General features: G+C 39.1%; 1 long non-coding RNA gene across 1 annotated transcript; it reads right to left on the reverse strand.

The window, feature by feature from the left end:
* Positions 1-3,941: 3,941 nt before the first annotated feature.
* LOC117130698 lies at positions 3,942-7,348 on the reverse strand. Its single transcript, XR_004453997.1, has 2 exons — positions 7,067-7,348; positions 3,942-6,980 (listed from the first exon to the last, which is right to left on the reverse strand). It is a non-coding gene; the product is annotated as an uncharacterized LOC117130698 (long non-coding RNA).
* Between the last annotated feature and the right edge of the window lie 468 nt (positions 7,349-7,816).

The following is a 7,816-nucleotide window of genomic DNA, read 5'->3' on the forward strand; positions in this document are numbered from 1 at the left end:
CTAGACTTGTATTTTCCACCAAGTTTGCGTGTCATTATCCATTTATTCCCTAATGCTTTGCAGCCAGGTGGTAAATCCGTTATGTAATACGTATAATTTTGCATAATCGAATCTAATTCACTCCAGACAGCTTCGTTCCAAAATGGAGCTTCTGGTGAAGCCATGGCTTATGCCAAAGTTTTTGGAGCATTTTCTACTAAAAATGCCATTAGGAAATCTTCTCCAAAGGATTTTTTCCTTTCGAGCTCTTTTGCTTCTTCGAGGTTCATCTTTTTCTTCATTTTCTGAAATATCATTTATAGAAATCTCGACGTTTATCTCAGTTTCTGAGTTCTTGTCATTGTCTCTTTCTTCTCGAGTTCATTTTGAACCTTGTTTTTCTCTATATGGAAAAATATTTTCGAAGAAAGATGCATTTCTTGATTCCATGACTGTATTTTCATGAATATCTGATATTTCAGATTTATGTACCAGAAATCGATAAGCATTACTGTTATGTGCATATCCGATGAAGATGCAATCCACTGTTTTAGGTCCAATAGTGACCTTCTTTGGTGGCGGTACTGCAACTTTTGCCAGGCACCCCCACACTTTGAGGTATTTATACGAAGGTATATTATCTTTCCATAATTCATATGGAGTTTTGCCAGTTACTTTGTGTGGAATCTTGTTGAGGATATAATTAGTGGTAAGCAACGCTTCCCCCCACATGTTCTGGGGTAACCCAGATTCCTGCAACATAGCATTCATCATTTCTTTTAGAGTTCGATTTTTGCGTTCAGCAACTCCATTAGATTCTGGTGAGTAAGGAGCTGTAGTTTGATGGATTATTCCATGTTCTTTACAAAATGCATTGAATGGACCATCATACTCGCCTCCTCTATCACTTCTAACTAAGGTTTCATCTTTGCTATGTAATAAATAAACATAACAATATTTTGTGCAGTCATCTATGAAGGTCACAAAGTACTTTTTACCACCTCTAGTTTGTAAGTATTTTAAATCACATAAATCAATGTGAATTAAATCTAGAGGTTTATTAGTTCTTTCAACACGAGGTGATGGCGTTTTTGTGAGCTTAGCCTGTACGCATACTTCACATTTTTGTTTACTTGTTTTGCATTTAGGAATTAGATTTAAATTCATTAATCTTTGTATAGACTTGTAGTTTACATGGCCTAATCTTTCATGCCATATATTAAAAGACTCAACCAAATAAGCAACTGGCTCATTCTTATTCATTGAAACTTTTGGAGCTACAACTTTTGGAGTGACTGTCATTACATTCAACTTGACAAGTCCACCCTTAACATATCCCCTTCCCAAATACATCCCATTCTTCCTAATCACGAGCTTATCCGCCTCAAAGCTTGTGGCGAATCCATTCTTGCTGAGCAAGGTTCCCGAGACCAGGTTCTTCCTCATGTCAGGCACATGCTTCACATTTGTCAGAGTGACCTCACGTCCAGATGTCATCTTCAAGATCACATTGCCGCGTCCTTCAATCTTGGAGACTGCAGTGTTTCCCATCTTGAGCTTCTCCTCAGTCTTGCTTTTCTGATAGGTGCTGAACATCGCCCTATCGGTGCAAATGTGGGTGGTTGCACCAGTGTCATACCACCATTCCTTGGGGTTGTTGCTTTCAACCATGTTGGCTTCAGTCACCACAGCAACGAGATCCTCCTCAGTGAGATTTTCCTGAGCCTTCTCATCCTTGATCTTTTTGCGACATTCAACTGTCTTGTGCCCCACTTTGTGGCAGTAGTGACATTTCCCCTTGAACTTCTCCACATTCGCATTGATCTCAATACCTTTGTTCTTGAAGTTTTTTCCAGAAGCCTTCAAGACTGCAGCAGTTTTGGAAGGCTTGGCAGGCGAATAGGCGTGGGCCTTTCCTTTGCCTTTGTGCTCAGCCATGTTGACACTGTGCTCCTTTGTACCGACCTTTGCAGCAGTTCGGTTTCTGGATTCCATCTGAAGCCTCGTGATGAGCTCCTCGAGCCCCATCTTCTTCTTCTTGTGCTTCAAGTAGTTCTTGAAATCTGCATAGCTTGGAGGAAGCTTTTCAATGAAGCTGAGAGTTGTGAATGTCTCGCAGATGGACATTCCTTCAGCAGCGATTTCATGGCAAATGAGCTGAAGCGCTTCCACCTGATCCATGATGGGTTTTGAATCCACCATTTTGAAGTCGTGGAATTTTGAGACCACATACTTCTGGCAGCCAGCGTCCTCACCTCTGTACTTCTTGTCAAGTAATCTCCATAGCTCTTTCGCCGTGGGAATCTCACAGTAGACACGGTACAATGGGTCAATGAGGCGACCCAAAATGTAGCCTTTGCAGATGAAGTCGGAATGCACCCATATGTCAACAGTTGCGAGGCTGTGAACATCATCAATCCCGTAAGGCATAAGGGGCTTGTCCTCCTGGAGGAACTTCTCCAGCTTCATTGTTGCCAGGAAGAACAACATCTTCTTCTGCCACGTTTTGAAGCCTTTGCCATCAAATTGGTTTGGCATCAGTCCTTGAGTGAACACACTAGGGACAGTCGGAGGAGTTTGAACTGCCACCGGACCACTTGCAGTTGCTGAAATTGAACCCGTCTGATAAAGACCAGCACCGAATAGGGTACGGCGAGTGGTTTCATCAGCAGCATTCCCCGCAGGGAGAAAGTGCTCGTTGTTGCTGCAGTGGTTGACGCTGTGATGTTTCCAGCGGTTGTCACGCCAGCTGCTGCAGCGTTGAGTGGAGTCTGAATGACATCCAAGGTGTCCATGGGAGTGGGGGTGTCGTTCTCGTTTGTCATTTTCCTGTAGAGAAAACATGAAAACGGATTAGTACTCTATTCAACAATTAACATATTATTTTAAAGAAAAATAATAGTCTAAAATCGATGTTCATTTTTGGTGTTTGAACCAAATCATATCGATATAAGTCTTGAAAAACCGTTTTGCAAACTCGTTAAAAGCGTTTGCAGAAACCATTTTTATAGACTTAGAATGTTTCACAAACTCTCTTAAGAAAGCGATCTTGAAACGATTCATTTATAGAACGTTTTGGAGATGTATCAAAAACGTTTTGCGAAAAATGCTAAAAAGCAATCCGCAAATCTTAATGAAATAAAACAGAAACGTTTCGCGGAAGTACTATAAAGCAAATCGCAAACACGTTTTTAGAATAACGCTGAAACGTTTCGCGGATAAGCGTATAGCAAATCGCAAACACGTTTTTAAAATAACGCTGAAACGTTTCGCGGATAAGCATATAGCAAATCGCAAACATCGTTATGAGATAAGAGCAAAACGTTTCGCGGAAGTGCTAGAAAGCAAATCGCAAACACGGTTCCAAAACCCGTTTCTATTAATCGTTTTTCAACCCGATTCGAGCTTTAGACATAAAGCAATTTTGAGTTAAGATTGTTAAAAGCCGGAAAACCAGACTGATATAAAACGATAGAATAAAAGCGATGTTAAGGAAAATATACGAATGTATAAAGCGAATACAAGAACGATAAGAAATCGTATTCGCGAAGAGACATGGAGTCGAGATATGATCTCTTTCCTTAACTCAAAATATTCACTCCGTTAGTGAGACGGAACTGTACGAATATAGAGTCCCAGGATAAAACCATGGCAGACGAATCACGCCTCACTCGTGATCGCCCTATCGAACTATAAACTCTACGAAACACTCTCGCAATATAGACTTACGCAGAGGGATTTTTGCTGTTGGATTTTGATCTCAAAAAAGTTGAGAAATGAAGGAAGAGGAGAAACGATATTTAAAGAGACGGAGACGACCCACTTCCCGCAACAGCTGCTGCACGTGGGCGAGAATCTCGCGGAGATCGAGGGAAGTTGAGTTCCGAAACTTCTTCCTCAAGACTCTCTCTTATCTCGTTTAAAATTTTTGAGAGGATAACATGCATGACGTTTTTATTTTCTAGACAAACTACTTGTCGTTTTAAATAAAATTGTATGCTGTTTTTTCTCGAAATAAATGGCAAACCGTTGAGCTTAACTTGGTCCAAAAAGAATACTTCTTATCGGGCCAAAGGCCCTCCGCCCAAGCCCAAGCCCACGCCCACGCCGAGCCGAGCCGGCCGGACGGACGGCGGCGGCGGCGCGCGTGTGGGGGGCGAGCCTATCCTCTCATGTGCGCCATTTGAACATGAGTTAGAGTAAGTACATATATATACTCCTCATTTGTTCCAGTTCTCCCCGATGTGGGACTTTCCCTTCTTCCATTCATTAATCATAATTCCTCATAGGCTTCATGGAAACCTCCCTGGGAGAAAGACGAAGAAGAATATGGGCTAGGGCTATAGCTTCGTGATACACAGATGAAGAAGAAGAAGAACCTCGGGTCATGACTTGGATTTAACTCTCTATCACTTCTCTTTTTGCGAACCCTAACCTAAAACATCGAAAATGGTTAACACAAACAAAAACGAAACAGTAGACAAATGACGTGTAGAAACGAAATAAGTTGATTGGTTCTTCAAGTTTTTTCAATTAATGACATGTAAGACTCTCAAGACTCTAAAAGTCTGATGTGTCAACACCAGGAGAGAACCTTGTGCTATTATTGTGTTGATTAGAATGTGGTAAACTTGGTATAAATTGGGAATGACCCTACGAGATCACTAAGTTGTCAAACCAAACATCTATAAATCTGAGACATCTTCAGGTGGACCAGTGTCGTGATTCTAGTATTTAATGAATCTTAAGAAAAACTTCATGTGAAAATGCTTTTAGCGCCAAAAAATAAATTACGAATGACTTGATCCTCTTTAGAAGTATGTAGACAGCTTTCACAGATGCAACTATACAAATATGTATGTATATATATGTATATCTACATGCATAAGCTGAGATGAACTCACTTGAGTGGTCGGAGCACCTTCTCGAGTTGAAGTCACTTTAGTTGGTTCAAGCACCTCACTGAAGAAGCTGAATCCAATTTAGCTTAATTGGTTGGAGCACCTTACGGAGTTGCAATTTAGTTGTTTCGAGCACCTCTTTAAAGAACCCAATTCAAACTTATCTTAATTGGCTGGAGCATCTCGGCAAATCGAAGGGCATGTTTATTGGGGAGTTCTTAGGGTGTATTTCTTACCATAATATAAGAATCGTCTCTTAACTTTTAACTAAGAAAAACTAAGAACGAGCTTTTAAATAAGAGTTTTAAGAGACGGTTGTTAGTTTTCCTTAGTTAAAGTTAAGAAACGGTTCTTATATTACGCTAAGAACTTCATTCTAAGAACTCCGCAATAAACATGGTCTAAGTCTCTAGCACCTGGCAGAAGAAGCTGAGTCAAATTCACCCTAATCTGTTGAAGTACCTCATCGAGTTGAAAGTTTGCCTAAAATTGGTCCAAGTAAACTCGTTTTGTAATAGTTGAGTTGAACTCGACGCAATCGGTTTGAGTATATTTCCGAGTTAAAAATTTACCAGAAAAATGGTCAAATTAAACTAGTATTTTGTTGGGAACTTATTCATTTCAGTTGAATTTCTTTGGTTAGTGTGCTACAATTGATTATTGTAATCTTTCCTCATCATATGAAAAACTTTTAAGATAAAACGCCGTCTTAACCAGTTGTTCAGTATTAGTTGTTAATATATTTCTACCTAGTTGAATTCCTTTGGTTAGAAATTTCTAACCAGATGAACATACTCTTTCTAACCAGTTGAACCCATTCTTTCTAAATCGAGATCGATTTCGTCTCTGATGATGAACCGAAGAAACTTATTAGAGATGGACTACGAAAATCCACTTAGGGCATCTCCAACTCCACTCTATTTTTTATTCTAAAATATTTCAAGTAAAAATGCTACCATAGTACTTTATTTTTTCATTCTATAATAAAGTTGAAAAATTGGTTTACTATCTAAATATAGAGTAACTTATTATTTATTTTCTTATCACTCTATTTTCTACTCTAAAATAAACTATCATTGTAGTAAATTCAAATTCTATTATAAAATTATTCTATTTTAGAGTAAAAAATAGAGTAAGCCATTGAAGATTTAGGGTAAGAAATAGATTAAGCTGAGATGCTCTTATGTTAAAAACAATAAACCATTTAAACCAATCCCAAAATTTGTCAGAAGCTCTCTATGTAACGCCTGCGAAGAGTCGAATCAAAACTCTGACTCTCCTTATAGACCCAAGAAGCGTCACATTTTGTCCCCAAATCTCATTCTTTCGTACTTTGAAAAAACGCTAAGTGAAAGAATCACGCTCACTGTTGGACTACATGACTTAGAGAGACGTAGTGGCTTGGACCGCATTGATCAAAAGGTACACTTCTTCCATTCATAACTCACGTGCTTGGTAGTGTTTAAGCGACTTTATGAGGAAAGGAACTGACCCGAATGAATTCACACTCTCGTGCCAAACTCACTGTCTTGTAGAAACCTGAAGGTTTTTGTTATATTGACAATGCGCTAATAAATCTCTACGCTACTTGTTTGATTTTTTGGGATAACACTCTAAGTACCTCCTGGAAATGAGCTCTATTTTGGGACTTGTATTGCAGGTGCGGATAAAAAGCTATTTCCACAAGATGGAAGATAGAAATTTGATCACACGGATCACTTTGATATCGGAACCTGAGCGATCAGACAGCAGCAAAGCTCTGCTTCTGTTTCAGAGGTTTAAATCACAAGGCTCTGTGCCAAGTTATTACACTTTCACAAGCTTAGTGTAGCTGCTTTCTCTAAGAGGGTTTAATAAGAACATTGAGTTAGCTAATGCATTAATCTACATGTATGCTAATGCAATCTCTTCGAAATTGCAGAGAAGAGGAATCTTGTATCTTAGACTTCAATGATGATTGGTATCACAAGGTAAGGAGTAGATGCTGTTGGGCTTTTCGATGAAACGGTTGGTTACAGTAACAGACCAGACCGGATTGTTTCCATGGTGGTTCTGAGCGGTGCCGCCATGCCAGTCTAATGGAGAAAGGAGTGAAGTTATCTGTTATCAGACAATTTTGATGATCAAGAAGCCGGAACTTGAAAGTGATACACAAAGATGAAAATTTGGTTTGTGTTTTAAGTTACCCGTTATATGATTCTCCACCGTTCTTTTTTTTTGCACATTCAAGATGGCGTTTAAGATCACACGCAAACGAGGTATGAATGATTGTTGAAACTACCCAGAATCTGAAAATGGGTGAGAATCTTTTTTGATTTAACAACCATTACTGGACAAATCTCTCTTTTTCATAGATACGGTAACGAAGAGTGGTCATACTTACTAAAGAACAAAGATCGCTATACCTTTAGATGAGGTATGGCTAACATTGATATCAGGACAATCTTAAACGGCCTCTATGGATCAAGTTCTGCTTGCCTATTTTATAGTATAACTTCCCTTTCTTGTATTGAGGTTGTATAGCTTCTCTGAGTTTTCTTTATCAAAAGCAAAAGCGGTACACATGGTTTACTCGTTTTAATGTAGTTTTCTGTTGAAATGTTAACGTCAGAAGCTTCAGATCTAGACAACTAGAACCTAAACTTGCTTGTGTTTCGTAGAATCTTTTAAAAGGATATTTTGGTTTATTGTGGTTTAGTTAGTCTGGAAAGGTGGAAACCATAACTCTTATTAATGTAGAAAATTAAGCAGCAGAAGCAGAAAGTATTACATGAATAAGATAATTAAAAAAGAGAGTGCCGCTTAAGTAACTAAGCATCGCTGACTGCAACAGCCTCTTTAACTTCAGTGGTTGCATGTTCTTCTCCATTGCAGGCTTCTCAACCTCAGGAACCACAAATGCTGAAACTGGAAAAGTCCTGGACAGACCAGTCGGC

This window comes from Brassica rapa, unplaced genomic scaffold (genome assembly GCF_000309985.2).
Source record: "Brassica rapa cultivar Chiifu-401-42 unplaced genomic scaffold, CAAS_Brap_v3.01 Scaffold0654, whole genome shotgun sequence".
Classification (NCBI taxonomy): Eukaryota; Viridiplantae; Streptophyta; class Magnoliopsida; order Brassicales; family Brassicaceae; genus Brassica; species Brassica rapa.